At 44.0% G+C, this 21,548-nt stretch overlaps 2 long non-coding RNA genes across 2 annotated transcripts; one reads left to right on the forward strand and one right to left on the reverse strand.

Annotated features, from left to right (window-relative positions):
- Positions 1-4,428: 4,428 nt before the first annotated feature.
- LOC125972043 (uncharacterized) lies at positions 4,429-17,362 on the reverse strand. The gene is made up of 3 exons (XR_007482678.2): positions 15,431-17,362; positions 10,812-11,047; positions 4,429-4,644 (listed from the first exon to the last, which is right to left on the reverse strand). It is a non-coding gene; the product is annotated as an uncharacterized lncRNA (long non-coding RNA).
- Positions 8,213-9,055, forward strand: LOC137840415 (uncharacterized). Its single transcript, XR_011087051.1, has 3 exons — positions 8,213-8,312; positions 8,626-8,798; positions 8,893-9,055. It is a non-coding gene; the product is annotated as an uncharacterized lncRNA (long non-coding RNA).
- Positions 17,363-21,548: the final 4,186 nt, after the last annotated feature.

A 21,548-nucleotide genomic window follows, 5' to 3' on the forward strand; every position in this document is an offset into this window, starting at 1 on the left:
ACACTATTGATAGAATCAGGCCACAGACTTCATCAAGAACATTTACAAAAGAATCCAGCAACAAATGAAAATTGAAATTAATATAATTTTTATTTTCAGGGGGGGGATAATTTTGCAAGTTCACCAGCCAGGCCTCACCGCAAGCTTCTCATGACTTCATCATTTGGACTTCACACTTCATCCGCTTGTCGGTACTTCTCACTCTATCTGTATGTGAGTTGGCCAGAGTTTTGCATACAGTTTGGCAGACGCTGCACATGCTTTCGACACAGCGTGAACTACGAAAAGTTCAGTCGACTTCATTTAGCACGCCAAGCAATCGATTCTACACAACGTTGTAGGGGGTGCCCTGCTAGCTTAAACAAATAACCCATAAAACTGGTGCACATCTGGATAAAACTGCAGATGGGAGAATTTATGCATCACTTTTTGGAGTTGCAGTTCACTCTTTGTAATGCACATTATCGCCGCCTACAGGACTGGAGTTGAACAGCAAGCCACTCGTGGATATAGTATTTATATTTGATCAAAATAAGAAAAAACAAATGCTCCCGCAAATAAACTAAAAGTAAAATAACAAAAAAAAATATTACAAATGTATAAAAAATATATATAAAATGCACATTAGCGCTGCCTGCAGGACTGGAGTGGAACAGCAAGCCACTCGTGGATATAGTATTTATATTTGATCAAAATAAGAAAAAACAAATGATCCCGCAAATAAACTAAAAGTAAAATATAACAAAAAATATATTACAAATGTATAAAAAACATATATAAAATGTAGATTAGCGCTGTACAGGACGGGAGTGGAACAGCAAGCCACTAGTAGCTATATTTATATTTAATCAGATAAAACAGATAATCCCATAAATAAAAGTAAAATATAATAATTCTAATAAATATAGTATAGAGGACCAGCCCCAAGTTTCCGTACCAAGTTATGAAAAATACCACAGGGTATAAAAATTCAAAAGAACACCAAACATCTTCTCGTCTCATAACAGACGTGAGGAGGAAGTGGACTCGGCTGCACTCTCGGTGACACACTTTTTTTCCCAGGCTTCTCGCCGGCGTGCGTCTTGCGTCACGGCTGCTGGTCTCATGTGGTTTTGGCTGCGGTCGCAAAACTGCTCCAGTTCACAGCGCGAGAGAGAGCGAGCGTAGCTTCGAAAATGGCTTGATCGCTGATCCATCCTCACAACACACACACTCATGCGCGACAAGTCCAAATGGAGAGCAAAAGGGATGGTTGGCGGGATTATCCATGAATGAACGACATCTTAGGCCACACGCAAACTTTGGTTTAGTCGAATGACGGCCTGCTGTCGACAAATTTTCCAACCGTGCCTTTTCACTGGCAGATTAAGCCGACTAATGAAATGTTTACAAACCGGGTTTCTCTTGAAAGCATTCATTGCGGCCGATCGTGGAATGTAGCGACTTTCAAGTTAAGCTAGCTATTTCTAAAACGCAGATACTGTGAGCTATGAATAATAACGTCAGACAGTCATGCGGCGAGTCAAGCAGCATGCGCTCAACACCTCGCCGAGGTTTTGTAAACTCCTCCGCTTGACGCCGCCATACCTGTGACTCGCACTTGACACGAACCAAGAGGGACTAAATGAACGCTGTGTAAACAGTTAGCCAGGATGAGCTACGACGGGCTCATGCGCTAAAGCCCGCTGTCTGTCTGTCCCCAGCAGTTAAATGCAGAACTGAGACTGGCCAGCCACGACTTGGTGTATAATCAGTCAAACACAGCAGCGTCAAAGCGCTACTACGGTCGAAGGAAGGTTTCGTCTAAGTCTGACTCCCGTCGGGCGAGGATATTTTTTGCCGCGTCAGGTAGCAGACGCAGGCCGCAATGACAGATGAGGAGGTGGAATTTAAACATGTCAAAGGGGATTCATTTTTTTCACCAGCACAGACTCATTGGACCATGGACATTTATCACTGAGGGGAGGGGGGGGGGGGGGACATCACGGGGGGACTCGTGCATTTGGGATGACAGTCGGAGACGAAATGTTGCAACGTATGACCGGAGAAAGAAAGTTTTACAAGGAACGTGATGTGCATAGACGTTCACGCCATGTATCGACTTGAATGCCAGCTACGTGTTTTTCACATGTTTTGACGACAATCGGCGTGATGATGATAATCGGGAAATCACTGAAGTGGGTATAAATTAAGCCTTGTTGAATTCAATCTCGGGTGAGAAGCCAAACTTTTTTTAAGACAACCAGAACAATTTAGTTGAGATCGATTCAATGCCCTGACAATTTAATTTTCCTCATGGGATGAATAAAGCATCTATCTCAGTTTAACCGCTACTCCATCAAGCTTCCCACACTGGAAAAAATGTTTCAAACAAATTAGTTTGATGTTATTTTAAAAGTAAAAACACACTTTTGTATTCCCCTTTTGTTTTGAGGGTGTTTTGAATTTAGAAGGGGAAAAAAAAGTACCAAAGAGCCCAGAATATAAAAAGCATTTTGGAAGTTAGTTATAAAAGATTCTCAAGCGGGAACGTCCACACACACAATCACACGCGTGTTGCAACGTCTGATTGATTGCGAGGCATTGAAGAGTGGGTGGGTGGGAGGGAAGGTGGAGGGGGTTTTGGTTTTTGCAGGTGGCTTGCCGAACCGTTCTGCCAAGAAAAGAGAATACCCTGGAGTGAGCTGGAATAAATGAGGGGAGCGGAGACAAGGGGAAACAGAGAGGGGAGGGGGGGCGGCTTGATTTAAAACGGTGCTTATCATAATCGATAAAAAAAAAGGGTTTGCTTTGCTCGCCGGGCCGCCTCTGGCCCCCAGACCCGGGCCGGGTGGGGCTTTCAGAGAAGGGCCAGGGCAGATGACTTCATTGCCATATGCTATCTAACCTCTCAGTCACACTCATTTACAACAATAGCACGCATTCGCCGCTCTCCAAACGCTCCCTTTTGTTACCCGGGCCCCCGAGTCGCCCGGAGACGCTCGGACGGAACCGCAGCCAGGAACCGAGCTGCCGCGCACACTTCACTTCACTCGCATTTCCTTCAAAGATAGTCCATAATTTTGGTATCTTAAGTGGCTGACAGACAATGAACGCTCTATAAAAACACCCTAGTTAGCATTTAGGTCAAGCCTGTAGTTTGTTGAACATACTCGGGGCAACGTTGGGGCCGCTCCGGAGAAGAAGGTGCCAGCAGTGATGACTGTGATCATGGTGCAATGCCTCCACTTGGAGAACATACCCTTGGGCGCATAAATATATCAGACACCAGCTGTGTGTGAAGGCTAGATATTTCCTAGCGGTTAGCACGGTTAGCCTAGCGGTTAGCACGTCCGCTTTACAGTTTTGAGGCTCCAAGTTCAAAAAAGCTCAGAATTGAGTATAATGTTGTATTTGAGGTCCCAGTGGGTCACAAGGTCAAAGTGGAGACCCCAAAAAAAAAAAAAAAAACGAAAACCGAGGCAGCAGGGGGAAAGGCTGAACTCTCTCCGATAGTGGCACCGACTGTGGAATGCATTACGGAAGTGACAGAAATGGAAAAAGCCGCCACGCAGACAATCTCTCCGACTCGTCCTCGACTTCCCCGCCTCGCAACCTTCACCCTGGCTTCCGTGGCACCCTTTGAGTCCGCGAGCATCCATCAAGCTGTCCCGCGGCTTCTCCCTCGGTGCCCAGAGCGGGACGGGGGCCCGCTTGTCTCGTCTGTCGTCATGTCCTTGTTTTGCAACTATTGGCTTTCGCTTTTCTGGCAGCGCTAGAAAGGTTAGCGAGAGTGTGCTGTTGAGGCTCGGGGGTGAGTTATGGGCACTGGAGCCAGGGGGACCCAGAAAGAACATAACGAGCGTACTTTTGGGAGAAGGATGAAAGAGTGCGCCAGGGGGAGGGGAGGGAGGGGGGGAGTGATCAGGGTTCACCATGCCAAACGCTGATGTGTTTGTTTTCCATCATGACTCTTTTGGGCAGTGACAAAGAGCCAGAAGAAAAAAGGGTAACGCTGATAAATCACAAGCAGACTTTTCAACTCTTCTCAATGATGGCTCCACAAAGGAATGGTCCTTATCTTCTCCCCAAGGAGCACTCGCGGCTTTCGCTGCTTTTCTTTCTTACTACCAGAGGGACGGGGGACTCAGGTCACATGACTTTGACGACGCAGCTGATAAAATTCAGACAGTAAAAAAATCGAAACAAGCAAAGTTGGTGACTTAAAAAGTGACTTTTTACAGCATTTGTTTTTTGGATTTTTTTTGTTGTTGTAGAACTGGAGTTTGTTAGCATGTGCAATTTGTTAAAATTTACGATTTTTGTGCCGCTAACCACAGACAAAAACGATAATGAGGAAATAGCTGATGAAAAATAGCCGAATGGAAATAAAACGTGACACGAAAGGTCGCCCTTTAATATCACGTGTTCAAATCTGCAACTTTTCACCGCCCCGTTTCCGCGGCGACCTGTCTACTTTTTGAACACTGTGCAGCACTTTGCGTTAAGTGTGAATACCTGTCTTTATAAGGCAGCGTGTTGCGGCGGTGGCGTGCGGCGACAGCTCCAGGCGCGCCGAACGCGGAGGCCCAACCCGGTGAGGTTACACGCGGGACACGCCGGAGGGCGGCACGGCGGAGAATTCGGCTGACACGTACGGTGCAGCTGCAAATTGCGAAGGTAGACGCAAAGCAGCAGTCTTAGAAATATTTCTGCAACATCACTTGTTATTAACTTGACATTAGACATCAATTTTCCTCCATTGTTGTGTTTATGTGGAAAAAAAACTTTGGAAAATTAATCAACTCAGTTCTGTTACAGACCACCCCCATAATTAGTGAAATCCACACTAGAGGAAATTTAAATATACTGTTTTTCTAGCACAATTTATTTTTCAGAGGTGTTTCAATTCAATTCATATTAACTTAATATTCACAATTTAAACAGATAATATCGTAAGAGAGAGCAAAAGCAATGGATAACCTTTCCGTAGGAAAAAAAAAGGATTACACAGATAACATTCAATGACTATCAACAAAATCAAGGCTATGTACTTCTGGTTTCTTTCAAATTCAGACTATTTTAAAAAACGAGCTAATCGTCCTGCCATCTAGTGGTCAAAAGTGGAATTACACTGCAATATAGAGACGTATTAGAGCAAAATGAAGTTATTAACTGTAAAAAGAAAATACAAAAAAAAGACTAAAGACACCCAATAATAATTTTAAAACTTGCGAAGAAAATGTAATGCAGATCAACAAAAGTGCTTCCATACATTTTTCTAGTCACGCTTATATAGACACTTGTTGCTCGGCAAGAGTTCATAGGGCTTGATCATAAATGCTCCAATATGCGAGAGTACCGATGCACAGAATTACATTTTCTTTCCCATGTAAACGTTTTTTAAGTGTCTATTTAAATTATTCTATTTCCTCAAATAGAGGCCCCTACTTTAATAGTCCCCGTGTGTAGCCCACTTGCAAAAATAAACACGTCCCCATAATAGCCGCCTTAGAGAAAAAAGGCGGAATTATCTCACTACTTGAACTGCTGAGCCCATTTGAACTCTGTTGCAAACCAAAAAAGCAGCACCTAAAAGTCTAAAGACGGTCTATTAAGGTCGACGTGGGGTCGGCTCAACTTTTTTTTTTTTTTTTATGCCACATACACACAAAGTAAGCAGCACAAGTGAACAAGTAGGAGTATTAAAAGCTGATTATGGGATGTACGAGGGAGGGGAGGGGAGGGGGGTGAAGAATAAAGAAACAGAGGAAGGGGAAGACCCCCAGCAGCCCACACAGACCCAACCTATGTGCTGGTCTGACCCGGCCGGTTTCTTATGAATGGAAGGAAATTGTCTCCATAGAAAAAAAAAAAAAAAAAAGAGCCTAGTTAGAAAGCTGGAGTCATAATAATAGAATGGACTTGAGAACGGAGCGGAGAATAGCGAGAGGAGATGAGTAGAAGGTAGAAGGACATGCAAGTTTGTTTTATTAGCCTTCAATAAATATCTGACAGATTTCCTGAGGAAATATCTGGGATCACATGTAGAATAGTTTAAGACTGATGTCAACTGCAGCAACATATGAAATCTATTAGCGAGGAGCCGCAGCAGACGCGGGCCTGAGAGGGAGAACGAGAAAGAAAAGGAGAGACAAAGGCAACGTTGCTCAAAGTCAAGGGGGAGAGAGAGAGCGAGAGAGAAAAAAAATATCACAACCTTTCCAAATTCTTCGAGAGGTAAAAAAGTCAGCCAAGACGCAAAATCAGAATAAGGGAGGGGAGGGGGAGAGTAGGAGGCACACATAGTGCAGAAGTACACGCTGGAGCAGTGATCTCCGCATCCTGTCGGGTTCAAGGCCAAGCGGGGGGAATGAGTGCCCGGACGGCGCTGCCAGCTCCGGGGAGGCATGCCGACCCCCCCCCAAAAAAAACTTGAGAGTCAGTGTGTGCCCACACAGTGTGGGGCTTTTGGGCCGCTTAGAGTGCCTCGTTGAGTTCCCTGAGAAGCAACTAAATGAGAAGATTAATAATACAAAAAAAAAAAAGGGAAGTCACTGTGGGTGCCAAAATACATTCAAAACACACACACACACACACAGTGGTGTTTCTACATTCTGGAAAGGGGAACTGTGGGCCAGTGGTGCCAGGATGTCTGTGGCAGTGTGGCAGCCATTGCGTTCCACCACCCTCACCCTCGCTCCTCACCCAAACCGCAAGCCAGAGAGGCCTGCATGACGATACCCACCGCACACATGCAGCTCGCCAACCACAAATAGCAAGTAAAGAGGCACGCTTGCGGAAAATGAGAGCGAGCGAGGTTTCCGTCTTCACTCCTTGTCTGAACGGCGGGGGACCCGAGAGGGCACGAAGAGTTCAGGCTCGGCAGATGAGCGAGGCCCGAACACATCAGAGGTGGCTGTGAAGTTTTACCCACATTTTCTGCCTCCTAGTGAGGAGAAGCCATCCAGAAAATGGATGGATGGATGGACATGATACTCGTAACAGTCCCATTTCCCTTCCTTGCAATTTCCTTCTATTCGACCGTGCTACCCAGCGCAATAAAAGTTTTTTAAATCTCAACCCGAGTAAAACCACCGACTCTGATGTTCTACATCTGTGTTACTTGTTTGACTCCATAAAGTGAATCTGGTTGAGTTACAACAAAAAGCAAACGTGTGGACCACCGTTGACCTGCCTGTCACACCCACAACGGCGCATCACGCCGTTTGCAAGTGTCAAGCTGAGGGTCGCCGCGTGCGTTTCCCGGCTTGTGTAACGGGCCCAGCGGATTCAAAAGCGATGAGAAGCCGATCCCGAAGCCCAAACCCGGCCCTTATATGGCGCTCTGGAGATGTTTTCACTCCTGGCCGCTGTCTCGCCTCCTCTCCAAAAGTGCTACAAGGTCGAGAAAGAGGAGAGGACATCTCGGCGAGTCAACATATTTACATATTTTCCGCAAAGTGGGGATATGAAGCAGAGTGCTGGCAGGCGAGCGGCCGGCCGGTCAGCGGGGACGGCTGAGAGTGGACATCTGGGCCCGGGGATTCTGGCAAAAGGCCGTTTGGCTCCCTCGTCACCTTATCGGTCCACGCAGACGAAATATTAGCCGGCCGACAGCAGACATGCAGAGATGGGGAGTGGCGCAATGCGAGTACTTGCTTACTCAGTACAATTAAAACAGAGAAAAATGTAATTGCATAAGTGTGCACACCCTCTTATAACTGGCGATGTGGCTAAGTCCACAACAAAGTAACAATAGTTCGTGTTATTTAAAGGTCTCATTAATAGTGGAAAAGGTTACAAAATGATTTTGCATTCAAACGGGGGGGTGTAGACTTTTTATACCCGCTGCAAGTCATTAAGAGTTGTTTCATTAGTCTCATCTTTGCCCAAGGGAACTCTTAGTCCCCCCCCCTCCCTCCCTCATCACTCACAGCTCCTGCATATGCACGGCAGCTCCGTGTTTCTCTTGGCAGAACTCTGCAGGCTGTCCCTGCGTGCCTGAAAACCAACGTTCTCCCCCTCGTCCGCCAACATTCACATTTCTCACATTTTCTGCCTGACTGTCTTTCGCGCACTCGCTCTCAGCTGCAGCCCCCTCCTCCTCGCCCCCTCCCCTTCCTCCTCAATCTTCTGCCAGCCCAGGCAGGACAGGGTGGGACAAAGACGTCCTCTCGCTAACATTACATCCACTCCCCCCCCCCCCTCCCTGACCTGTCTCTCTTTTCTCCAACGTCTGGCTATAATTCACGTTTTCCTCGGTCCAGATCGTGTCTCTCTAGTGGTTACTTTGCCTTTTCGCTCCGATTACGCGAGCCAACAGAGCGCAGGTGTGTTGGACCGAGCGCGCCGTTACGTCTTCTCCGGTTTGAAATGCGCAACTCGTTTGTTTCAAGCTCTTCTCGTGGCACACGATTCAGGGAAGATTCCATTTTAAACATTGGGTTCGATTCAATTCGATTTGGTACGGCTGAGTGTACGACGGAGAATTTCTTGCTGTGAGTTGAAATACACGACAGAAGAAAATATATCCGATAAAAGACGATTCGATACGTATGTCGATATACTTTAAAGTGGAACGATTCCATTTGAGTCGATTCAGTGCCGTTTGATTCAAATCGTTTGTTTTTCTGGTTACACCAGGAAACGCCACACATTTGTGACCTGGAAACTGCAGATGACAGGACTGAGGACTCCCTGACCCGAATGTGTCAGTGCGGTTGTAAACCGAGGACCTCCCCCCCCATCCCCCGTACGAGCAGCTTGGATGTCGCGGTGAGATAAGGAAAGGCCTCGGATTCGGCCCCGCTGTGCAGGTGCAACAAACCACGCTTGGAAGCCCACGTGTGTCTTCACCTCCATCCCACACAGTTTATGTATTTATTCTTTCATTTATTTCTTCTAATTCAGTTGTGGGGGCTGTATTTCCTCTGCGAGGCCCGGCCGGGTCGGGGCATTGCGGCGTGAACGAGCGTTCTCAGAGAAGACGGAGGAGGAGAGAAGAAAAAGTGGAGGCCGTCTCTTGGGTGCCCTTTTTTGCCATCCCATTTCCTATGCATCTGGTCTGTGTTTGTGCGAGGGGGGAGGAGGAGGGGGGAGGGCAGGCGGGGGAGAGGGCCGTCTGGGGCCGATTAATATCCAGTGATTTATAGGAACTTTTATGGAATAAAACAATAAGAAATGTGCATGTGCATGTATGCGCGCTCGACGCCACGGAGAGAGCGATGCTGTTCTGATTCGGCGGGAATCAAAAAATAAATTAGCGCCGGATAAATTGGACACAGATGGAGGCAGGAAATCAAAACGGGGGGAGTATTCCTCGGTTTGCGTCGGGCAATTAATCGAGTTTAAATCGACGTTTCGATGTCGCGGAATGCGATTTTTGAATCGTAAAGGTGGCAATCGGAACAACCAAAAATATTTTCAGAAATTTCGTTTTGATTCGATGGCGATATTTTCCAAAATGCTTCACCAGTAGACGGCGCAGTATATGATCGAGGGGGTGAAAAAGGGAAGAGGGTGAGTGAGAGGACAGGGATGATGTGGAGGAAGAGCAGGGAGTGGGAGGAGGACGAAGAAGGGAGGGGGGGGGGGGGATCAGGGGAGTTCCCATGCCCTGTGCGCAGGAAGTGGCTTGAAGAGCGAGCATGTGTCCGCACTGTACGAGTGTTTGAGAGGGCAATGAGATGAGCAGACCTCTCTCTGGCACACAGCTGCGTTTCCTTGCCAACCAGACCCCAACACCTCCCACCCTCCCAAACCTTTCCTCCCCATCCATCCATCCGAGCGACACACACACACATGCATGAAGCCGCAAGCCTCTTGGCTAAGTGGCTGTTTGGTGCACTCGTCTCGCCGTGAAGCCGATGGGAGCGGGTGGGCGTCGCACCGCTAATAGCGGGGCCGGGCCGCGTCGTCCCGCATTTGACTGCTCGCCGCGTGGAGAGATTTTGACAAGGAAAGTGCATCCTCATTTGTAGGGAAGCTTTGCTGTATATCTGCGGCTTGGACCACATGACTAGAAGATTATTTTGTGAGAAAATTGGACGTGCGCTGTTTGCGAGGGCTGATGCGCTAACTTTTTGTTTCTATTAGTTTTTTAATATAGGGTGTGTGTAAAAGGTAAAGATTTAGATGGATGATATAAAAATCTTCAAAAAAAATTTTTTTTCAGCGTTATCTTGATTTTTTTTTTTTTTTAACAAGAACGTCAAGATGCCACCGCACCGCTGGTTTCATACGTCAGACGTGACTGCAGACGATAAGATCGGGACTGATTATCTGTCAATCACAGAACAGTTGTGAACGTCAGCTACACATTACAAATTCCTCCTACAACATTCCTCTTCAAATTAATGTCTTACAGATGATTTGATTAAGAAGGGGGAACCACAAGTGCACATGTGGCAAAGTTTTTCTGTAACTTCCATTAACAATCTCACATATTCACCTAATACGACTTTCCTATTAGCCACAGCTTTGGGGCCATCTTGTGGCGTCTTTGGGAATTGCAGAAAGAACTTTTTTTTTCGTAATCAAAAGAAAATATTTGTGCGCCTCCCTGATTTGGATCTGGCGCGTGACAGCCGTAGTGAGCGTAGGCAGCTGCTAGCAAGCACTTTTCGCTACGAACGACTTCCTGCTCTATGGCATCCGTCAGCCCCTTCGAGTCCAAATTGTTTATCGGAATACTGATTCATTTGTTGCTTGTGTTAGTTAAGAAATATACAATGCCAAAAAAGTGCCCGCCCGCCCACTTTGCTCATCCAATCACAGAGAGCTCCCTTGGCACCGCCACCCACACGCCACTTCCCGTTGACCCTTCTTACCTCTAATGTTGGGTTCGACTCCGGTCGCCCCCCCCCGCCCGGGGTCGCGGTCAGCGCCAGGAAAGAGACCGGGGTTTTTGTTGCTCGTTGGCAGGGTGGTGGAAAGTGGAGAAGAGATTGGCTGGAAAGTCCATCAGCGGCTTGGATGGCTCTCAGCTGCGCCGCACCGAGCGGCGAGAGCGCTTTGAGGCCTCGCTGTGTTTGTCTTACTGTCACATTTTCGTAGCTTCTCAGCCCTTCAACAGAACAAATGGTGCGGAGAGAAAATATAGTGAGTCCCGGTGTTAACGGAAATGATCATGTTAATGTACAGAAATACCAATGTCGGAAAAAAAATTACATGGGGAGACTAAAAGATTTTTTATGCGGATCATTTTGACTTTACTGACATCACAAACATCTAAACAGGTTTTTGTAATTAAAACAGTAAACTAAAAAAAAGCACTTTCGAAAAGTATGTACTTACAATAAATCTCTGGTGTAACAAGTTTACATTTGACAAATTATTTTCAAACTTTTTAGTTGTAGTAGTATTAAGTCATGTGTGTGATGTAAATTTAAATTCTTCTTCTCTTTTTCTGTGGTACTCTTTGCATCTTATACTGCCCCCAGGTGGTCAAGGTGCTCACAGCAAAATGTGAAGCAAAACTGATGAAGAAAATGCAAACTATTTTGAATTATATTTGATTACCATTCCTATACGTTTACATATTTACAAAATTCTACTTTTCTAAATTTAAAAAAATACTACCAAAATACTTCATTAACATTATAATAGTACTCTTGTTAGCTTAGTGACAAGAATCTGATTCACATGCGATCGGTTGGGCCAACCAAGCGACGTCGTGACACTAGATAACGCAGCTTTTAGGAAATGACAGTCAAAACCGTCATTTCTTTCGCTTTCCCTCCCAACCGTCGAGCGAGTACTGAAGGTTTGGTCGCTATCGCGGTTTCACAATGAGCTCCTTTGGCCGTGTGAAAATGCATTCTGCCTTCGCTCCTGCTTGCCTTAAAGGCCTGAATCTTTGCAGTACAACCACAACATCTACAAAAAAGACCTTGTGGGGGGACAACCTGATGGACAAGAGGCCTACATGCTTAATTTGTGTGTGTCTGTGCATGCATGTGAAAACGAGACACTTCCGCCCTTGCGGTACGACTAATATGTGCGTATTTGTGACCGCACTTAAAAGGAAAAACAAGAATGACGGGCGTCAGAGATGCAACAGAGATACGTCTGTGGGTACAAACACACACATATACACATACATAGACACCCACAGACACGCACGCGCACACACACATCAACGGCATGCAGTCAGTAAGAAAAGCCACAGGTTTCACTTCTGTCTGGTGTGGCAGCACTCTCGAAACACCACAGGCACACCGGGGTTAAGGTTCATGTGCAGGTCAGGGCACACACGTACATTCTGCTTTGGTGGTATGATGTTCCGAGGAAAAAAAAGCACCCCAAGGGGAAAGAAAAGAAAAGTGGTGAAGGAATGCGTCAACGCGGTGCCAGCGTCTTCACGTCGCTTACGGGAGGCCGAGCTGGTGAGAGTGCTCAGACTTGCCCGCGTCGCCGCAGGGCGGGAAAAAGGAGGCACACAATTGGGGAATGTTTGTGGATACAGTCCAAGCGAGTGGAAGATCATTAACACGATCATACTGGCTAAACAAAACACACTTGTTTTACTATTGTTATCGGTACAACACCACTGGGGCACATTTTGGATGGTTAATTATAAAAGGAGATGCTGAGATTGAGCTCATTTTTGTGTCCGCTAGATGTATGCAGCACAATAGTGTGTAATTCACACACTCCTGGAAGGTGTGAACGTGTCAGTCCGCTCCATGAAGCGATTTCAGCCGTCGCAGCCTGCCTGTCAAAGGGGGAGCTCGCCCCCTTGTGGACCAACCCTGTAACTGCATGTAGTATTGTTATTTTATTTTATTTTGTCACACACACAAACAGAAAACTACTAATTTGAATTTTTTTACTCCTAAATAATTATCATGTGAGGTTGTTATGGAGACAAATGAACACTTAAGCAAGACTACATAAGTAAATGTATTTAGGAATATATTTGACTGATGTGGACTACTTCTCGGACCCATAATATTTTGTTTAAGGATAACATTGGGCACCACAAGAGCGGCCATTTGTCAACGGCTTCAATACGCTTACGTACAGCGGGGGGAATTAAAACAAGTTTGTACGGTAGCCTGTGGAGACGCACAAATCACCTGTAGTGTCAACACAGTGTTGAGAGTGTTTCCATAGATTATACACACTCACTTGTAGGTGTGTATACAGTAGACGGGCTCTGCCACTTTGGCGAGTGGTGAGGTCATTTGTCTTGCTGCGATAAAAAGTCTACACACCCTATTCGAAAAAGACTGAGACAAAGTTTTCCCATAATTATTTTTGACCTATAACTTTTATGAGTTAACAATCCTTTCTCATTGCTAAGCTAACAGACTTGCAAACAATGTGGCTTCACCCAGACTGAAAAATGTCAAGAAATCAGAATTGATAAGAGATTTTTTTTTTGGGTCAGACATTCATCACCATGAGGTGACACCCTAATCACTTTGGCAATTGGGGATTTTCCTTTCCCCACGCCATGAGGTTCACATTTGTGGCTTATGATAGAAAAGATCGTTGGATCGATCAGTGACGTTTGGTAAACATTCAAGGAGGACGTTTTATGACTTTGGTGACAGCTGAACTTTTTACTTTGCTCCTTTGTCAAGGATGAAATATAAACTTAAACGGCAAGGCAATCCACAAGGGAGTTATTAAATAAAATAAGCTAGTTAGCGCACACAATGAATAGCTCACATAAAAAATGTGTTATTGGTCAGGAAAACCAAGAAAAAGTTTTTTGCTGGCTTTTGACTATTATTCTGCTACTGAAGATTCATTTTCGTTTAGATTGACTGTTTTTACTTTCTTTGTGGTTGTGACATTGCTATACGTGAAGCGCGTTGTTACAGCTGCTGTGAAATGCGCTAAATGAAATAAAGTTGTATTGTATTGTAAAGCGTGCAACTAAATAATTTGCCTTAAGGAAAAGGAATCAAAATTCAGCAAAATTTAGAGAGCTAGTTATAAAATCAGCAAATGTTAACAAGCTAGGCTAAGTAGCGTGCTAATCTGCTTCAGTGTCAATAATTAGCTTTTGCTCTTGTAATCATATTTTAACAGGCTTTTTTTTTGTATGCTAACTAACCAGCTAGTTTGCTCTGAGTATTATCAAACAATTTGTCCTAAGCATTCATGAGTCCTCTGGCGAGTGAACATGCTATCAGCTAACTATCATACAAACTATCAAAACTTTGTCCAGCTAGCTTGTTAATGGGCTAAGTAGCGAGCTAATTTCCAACTAGTTTGCTTTTAGTACTTGTAAACACAATTTTGTCGAGCCATTTGTTAGGCTAACGACCTCTAAACCTTTATTTTGGGTTATTATATGTCATTTTAAATTTGAAAAGAATTGTAAAAAAAAAATTGTCAATAGAATCCCCGTAATCATGAAATTATATTTATCGAATCCTCTCGAGTAGCCTTCACCTTGAATAGATACTGTCTTTAATATGAAATTTCAATGACGAATAAACGTAAACAAGAACTTAGTCGAGGCACACGAGGCCCCTCAGAACATTGCTAACGCACAAACAGCGCAGTGACGCACAAAATAATACAAGTGTGTGTTGACAGTAATAAGAGTTCTCGTCTTGTACCAAGAAACGTCTTTGTCTGCGTAAGAGGCTCGCTTGTCGCTCGTGTACGTGAGCGCTGTGTGTCCTCATGACGAGAGGCGGTAACCATAGCAACAGCTGCTTTGCCACTGCTACTGTTTCTTTCTACCCACTGACGGCCATCGCATCTACGGAGGGAGCTACTGTCGTGAGTCATGATCAGAAAAACTGATTACCCGTGATGCCCGAAGAGTGAGCTGCACAGATTTAATGGAACAATTGAGCTCGAAAAAACAAGGAATAAATCAACCTGAATCACAATGAACAATATCAGATTTATGATAAATAAATAAATGATAATACTCAATTTAAAAAAATAAACAACTTATCTATGATTTTTGTATAAAATAAATAAATAATAAAGCAAATAAAAATAACTTTGTATAAAATGATACATTTTTAAATTACTTTCGAGTTGTTAACTTACTAAATACTGGTTCAGATTACAACAATAATGCAAACAAGTTTTCATGTTTCACACTCCATAAATAAATTCCAAAAAGTATACTCAAATATTTTTACTTCTCCCAGATTGCATCTGCCATGTTGATTTCAATTCAAATGTGTGTTCGCATTGCCTGCTCTTCTTTTTTTGCGTCACACGCGATTTGAGACTCTGTCTATCGTCTGCGAGTTAAAAAGGCCCTTGAGACATATTTGTAATTGTTCTCTTCGAGTGCGTGAAATTGATCTGACAATGGAAAACCTCAGCGGTCTCCACCTTGTAGCTAAACCTTGCTCGTACACGCGGCAAATTGCTCGGCCGGCCTTAACGCCACATGGAAGCAATATCCAAACAAGCACAAACACGCATCTTGAATCCATCTTCTGGAGAATCTTCCACAGCTTACCTTCCCCTTTTTGAGCGGACAGGTGTTACCCAGCCGTGCGCTCCGCAGGCCTCCCGGGCGGCCGACGTGCCGATGAAGATAATGTCTGTTGTTTGAAAGGCGACGAGAGACGCCGTTGGTCAGCCAAACCTCGGTGGAAGCCAACGACAGCTGCTGGTGTGTTTGATCTGGAACCAGGACCTGACAGCACGTCATAACCACGTCCAATCAGCCTCTTTGGAACAATAGCAAGCATGTAAAAGTCAACGTAGGAAAAATCTAAAAACAAAGAAATGCATCTTGGCGGATGTGCAATGGGGGGGGTTGCTGAATGAGTGACTTCAAGCTCAAGTGTACGTTTTATTGGCGCATAAAAAGCCAATGGAAATCGTGAGATAGTGTGTGAGAGCACTTGAGAATAAAAGCAAACAAGAATAAGGTCAAAACACCTTAAGATCATTTTAGAGGTCAAGGAACTCAACTTGGTAACACCCCACAGGAAACCTTCTCCAAGACAATGAGCAAAAAAATATATATATATATAATAAAAATAAATTAAATAATTAAATATAAATAAATATTCCTGTAAAACATTATATTGAAAGACTGAGAAAGTGTTAGTATGACAATGTATTTAAAAAAAAAAAAAATGCAGGTTCCTCATTTCGTTAGATTCACAGCAAAATAAATCATGTTCCTGTTTTCGTGCTTTTCAATGTCATCAACATGAGGGGGTGGAAAAAAAAAAAACACATCTTGATTGCACCTAAAAGCTTAAATGTCAATTACGTCTTTCTACCTGGAAGCAAATTGTTGCAGCATTTCCTGGTAAATAATTAAAAAAAATAATTACAAATCGATTTAAACTTTTTTATGTTTTAAAAAGTACAAAGTAAAATGATGGAAATGTTGCCATTTAAATAGAAGGAAAGAAAGTTATCAGACAGGTAAATTTTTTCAAGTTTTTAAAAAACTACATAACTCAAATACTACAATAGTACACAAATTCATACACTCCTGCAGATCGGCAATAGTATTCCTCTCATCCATGCAAAGTCTCGATTTAGCATCTTCACTTCCTCCAAAATGAAGCGCTGTCAATGATAATTTACACTTGCGGCCCACTGCTCCATGGAATGCGATGACACATAAATCATCGGGAGACTGCTCATTTACTTTTGCTTTTAATTAGCCCTCTAAGTGTGTGTGTGTGCGTGTGTGTGTGCGTGGGGGGGCCCCCAAAGTGCACCGACAGGGCACTTGCACACTGCAACGCCGCCACAAAAGACTAAAAAGTCACTTTTGGAACAAAAGCTCCACCATGTAAATTTCCATTTGACTTAGCCGCCATTTTGTTTCATGACATCGTTTTTTCGTTGTTGTTGTTTGTGAGCGGGAATACGCAGAATCGACTTTCCGTGATATTTTGCGGATTGGTCGGGCGAGGACCGAGACAGAAATGTTTATTTTAGATGAAACATTTTTGGGGTCATTTTAATTTCCTATAGTCAATTTAGGCTGGACATCTACAATTACAAACCCCTCATGAGAAAAAATGCCACAAGACATTTTTTTTTTTCCACTGAAGTAACGTTTGCGAGGCAGATGAAGTGAAACTAGTCGCAAAGCGTCACACCACGACAAGCGACAACCCAAAGGTCGCGACCCCGGGTCAAACCAGTGTGAAAAAAACAAAAAAGTATCATTTCTAGAGAAGCGCAAGATACGCTGGGCCTGTGTGGCTTCCCCCTCGCTCACCACTTCCCCGTCTGCAAGGGAAGTGGGCCGGTGCCAAGGTCAAGTGTTTTATGGCCCAACTCGCTACATTCCCACAAGCTTTGGTGACGGCCGATGTGACTTTCGACATGGCCGACCACAAGGCGCGTGCAGTGTACTGCAGCGCACATAGCGCTCTCACATCTTAAAACCCCAGAACGACGTTTTTAGGTTGCCTCGTCTTTTATATATATATATTTATTTTTTTAAATTTTATTTATATATTTTTTTATTTATATAGTATATCATATATATGTAATATAAATATAATATATATATATAAATATTATATATATAAATATTATATATATAAATATTATATATATAAATATTATATATATATATATAATATATATATAATATATATATATATAATATATATATATATATATATATATATATATATATATATATATATATATATATATATAAATATTATATATATAAATATATATATATATATATATAAAAATCTTCTTTGTCCCATGCCAACGCACGGCCTAAGGAGGTGCTGGCTTCATTCCTTCCTTCCACTTGGTTGGTACATCGGGAAGGCAAACCTGCCTACAAAGTACCTAGAGGGATTGTTGAGGTCATGGCTGAAAAAGAAAAGCTATTCTACTTCGCCTAGGTCCCGGTGCATCCTCGGCCTAGTCACCTAAGCTGGACTAGGGGATGTGAGTATTATGGGTAAGAATTTCCAGACTGTTCCAATTTGCCATTTTAAAGTCCAATATTAACGTATGTGGTGCAATGTGCTGTTGCATGAGCGAGGCTACACCTCATAGAAGACTGAGCCTGGATTAAGGTCCTTCCGCTCTGGACCACCACACCCTGCGTGCTTTGTTCCTAGAGTCGGAACTCAGGGGGGCCGCATACTTACCCCCTGAGTTGCATTGACCCTTAGTTAACACCGCTAGGTATCCAGGTCAAGCCGCTCAGGGCAGAAGAGCTGGGGATCAATCAATGCCGATCAGAGTGAGAACCAGCCGCGGTGAACCGCTGCCTTTCTCCTCCGATCAGGGTCCGAGAGAACTGGAGCCAGCCCTGACTAAGCAGTGCCTCTCCAGTGCTCTCCTCCCGGTTGTACCTATGAAAGTAAGCTTCTTGAAAAATCTTTGTCCCATGCACGACCTAAGGAGATGCTGGATTCATTCCTTCCACTTGGCTGCGCTTCATACATCGCTCGGCTCCAGGGAAGGAAAACCTGCCTGCAAAGTACCTAGAAGGAACAGATCAGAGTGAGAACCAACCACAGTGTACCGCTGCCTTTCTCCTCCGATCAGGGTCCAAGAGCATTGGAGCCCCTGAGGACTTAAACCCTGAGTCACCTTGACCTTTCATTACCACCGCTACATCCGTTAGCTCAGGATCAACCCACCCTGATCAGAGTGAGAACCAGCCTACAAAAGTATGCTCCTATCTTCTTGAGCAATCTCCTTTGTCCTATTAGGACCTAAGGAGATGCCGGATTTAATTCCTTCCACTTCCCTGTGCTTCATACACCGCAAGGCCCCAGGGAAGGCCAACCTGTTGTTGTTGCGGTTGTTGCCAGAGGGTCACTATTTCAGAAAGTTCCTACACTCACGGTTTCCATTTATTCAGGTTCTTGGTGGCTCCCTCTTGTGGATCCCTTGTGTACTATCTGTCATTCTCCGGCAGTTACTCCAGGTAAATTTGGATATACTTTCAAAAATCCCTGGGCGCGGCTTTATTGGATTTCTGATTGTTAGTCAAAACCTATTTGAATATTCTTAACCCTGAGTAGTGTGTCTTCAAATATGGCTGCGTCCTTTGTCCCTGTTGAGTACAAAAGTTGCTTATCCATTTCATACCATTCACTATCTTACTATTTTACTTTTTTTTTAGCCCCAACACTTCTGATCTCACTGATTTTAATGTTCAGCTATTAATTTTATTTTGATAGTTACTGTTTATTGGTATTTTACTTCTTATTTTAATTCAAAGATCCAATTATCACATTTCATTATACTGTACTTTAGTTTTGACATTGGGGACCCCTTTGGCAGGATGTCCCATATAATGTGGTTTCTTAGGATCACTGAAATCTTCACAACATCTTTTATTGGTATCCGCTCTTACCTTATTTTGGGTGTCCCTTACACTCACGGTACCATGATTTTTTCAAAATGGCCGCCACACCGTCCGGTCACCCTCGGGCACCTCCTAGTGGCTATCCCTAGCATTGCGTCCGATTGAATTTAGGTTGGTAGGTTTATTTAGATTTTTTTAGGTCGTTTTTGCGGGGGATTTAATTCATCTTTTTTCTTTTTAAATTACCCTTAGGGTTAACCAAAATTAAATTCAAATCGGTCATCCCTTATTTAGAATATTATTGTAATAATTGCACATTCACAATATATATATATATATATATATATATATATATATATATAATTATTTTTTTATTTGTGAAGTGCTAAGCCCCATTTTCTACCTCCATCAGTGTCACTCTAAAACTCCAGCCGAGCACTCGGCAAACACAGCACCCACGCTGCGTTTAGAATGCTATATTTTGCCACAAAAGTGCAATATTTAACCACAGACGCATTGCATTTTGCCATATTTTCAAAGCAATTATGGTTTTGTGGTTCGGTAGCGAGAAATTATTTTCATAACAAAGCTTTTTTTTCCCCCGCCGCCATAAAAATATGTCCGTTTTCGACAAAACCAATCACCTTTCGTTGAAAATCCCACTAAACTGTTCTAATGACAGGCTTTGCGCAGGGTGAGTGCCACCGGCTTGGAGCAGAATGACCGTTTCCAAAAAGCACAGGCCACAAATGTCCCCCCCCCTCACCCTCCTCCTTGTGCTAGTCTCCTTGTGGAGCAGGCCGCCTCTAAATTGAAAAGGACGCCATTGGGCGGCTTTGGAGTGTGTGTTGGCACATTGTGGGAGAGGTTGACCAAAGCAAGATTACACAGGCGGCGTGTGCGGTGCGGCGCGGCGTGGCGGTTGACGTGCCGCCTCTAAATCACTTTGGATGAGGCCTCGGCGTCGTGACCCGCTCACTCCTTCCCTGCAGGAATGTTAAGTGCGGACGTTCGCACCATGCTGCCCACACTACAGGTATGCTTGCTCACCCTTCCATTTTTTTTTTATTATGCATGAATACGTCACACCGCACTTGTGGAATATTCAGGCAGAGTCAATGAGAGGATACAATAAGGTGGGCATGCAAAAGGATTGGGAGGGGAGGGGGGGGGACTTCACACCTAAAGGGGATTGTGGGTGTTTCAACACAACACCCACGCTAGATTAAGGTGTCAACACCCGCATTTCACTCAGTAAAAGGATTCATTAAGATTCCTTTACCCAGCAACAAGTTTCAATATAGATGCAATTCTAAGGAAAATAGCTCACCCCCCCCCCCACACACACACTTTTTCCTGTGCTTCACAAAAGGGTTGAACACTTTTCTTGTCCAAGTGCTAAATAAATCCCCCCGCTTTGCCCATTAGAATGACTCAACACCAGCTATACTAATGGATCAACGCGCGGGCATAGGCAATTGGGCTGGAGCAACACTGACACCTACTGGTGGACACGTCACACTACATACTGAAGAGCAAAACATCGACGATGCCTTCTGAAATGAAACGACAGCAAGTAAATGAAAAATTCTATTTTACTTATACAATAAATCAGTGTACCCAGAAATAATTAAAATAATAATAATAATAAATATAAATGTATGGAAGGAATTAAAAATATTTTAACAAGTCAATTTGAGGAAAAGTGCTGAGGGGACCTTTTTTCAAAATTCTCACATGTATAAAAAAAATTACATATTTTAGATATTTATGCAAAAATCCAACATATATTGAACATTTGTGTTTTGGAAGAAATAATCACCGCTTTGAAAACGCGTGGCAGGCACCACTTAGCTTTACATGCCTACGTGGTCAATGTTGATTAAATATTTGAGGCCAGATTCCATCATGAGGTGGGGGAAAAAAAAATATAAGATGAGGACGTAGGTGGTGTGAAGCAGATCCTTGACTATGCCTTTTCACACATCTTTCTGCTTGTGTTCCTCTGTCAAGGTTATCCAGGGGAGATGACACAAAGATGTGTGCATGCGTGGGGGAGTGGAGGAGAGGGGGAGGGAGGGAGGGGGGGGGGGGTGACTCATCTGGATGAGTCATGTGCATTGTGTGTGGAAAGCTCAGGGATGGATGGATGGATGGAGGGAGGAAGGATGAGAGGATGGATTCATACACCTTCGCATCTCCTTCACCTGTCTGAGTGCACACAGTAAGCAGATGTGTTACATTTGTAGCGACGCCCCCCTCTCCGATATGTTGGAGTGGAGGGGGGGGGGGGGTCATCCATATTTAA

This window comes from Syngnathus scovelli, chromosome 7 (genome assembly GCF_024217435.2).
Source record: "Syngnathus scovelli strain Florida chromosome 7, RoL_Ssco_1.2, whole genome shotgun sequence".
In the NCBI taxonomy this organism is placed as follows: Eukaryota; Metazoa; Chordata; class Actinopteri; order Syngnathiformes; family Syngnathidae; genus Syngnathus; species Syngnathus scovelli.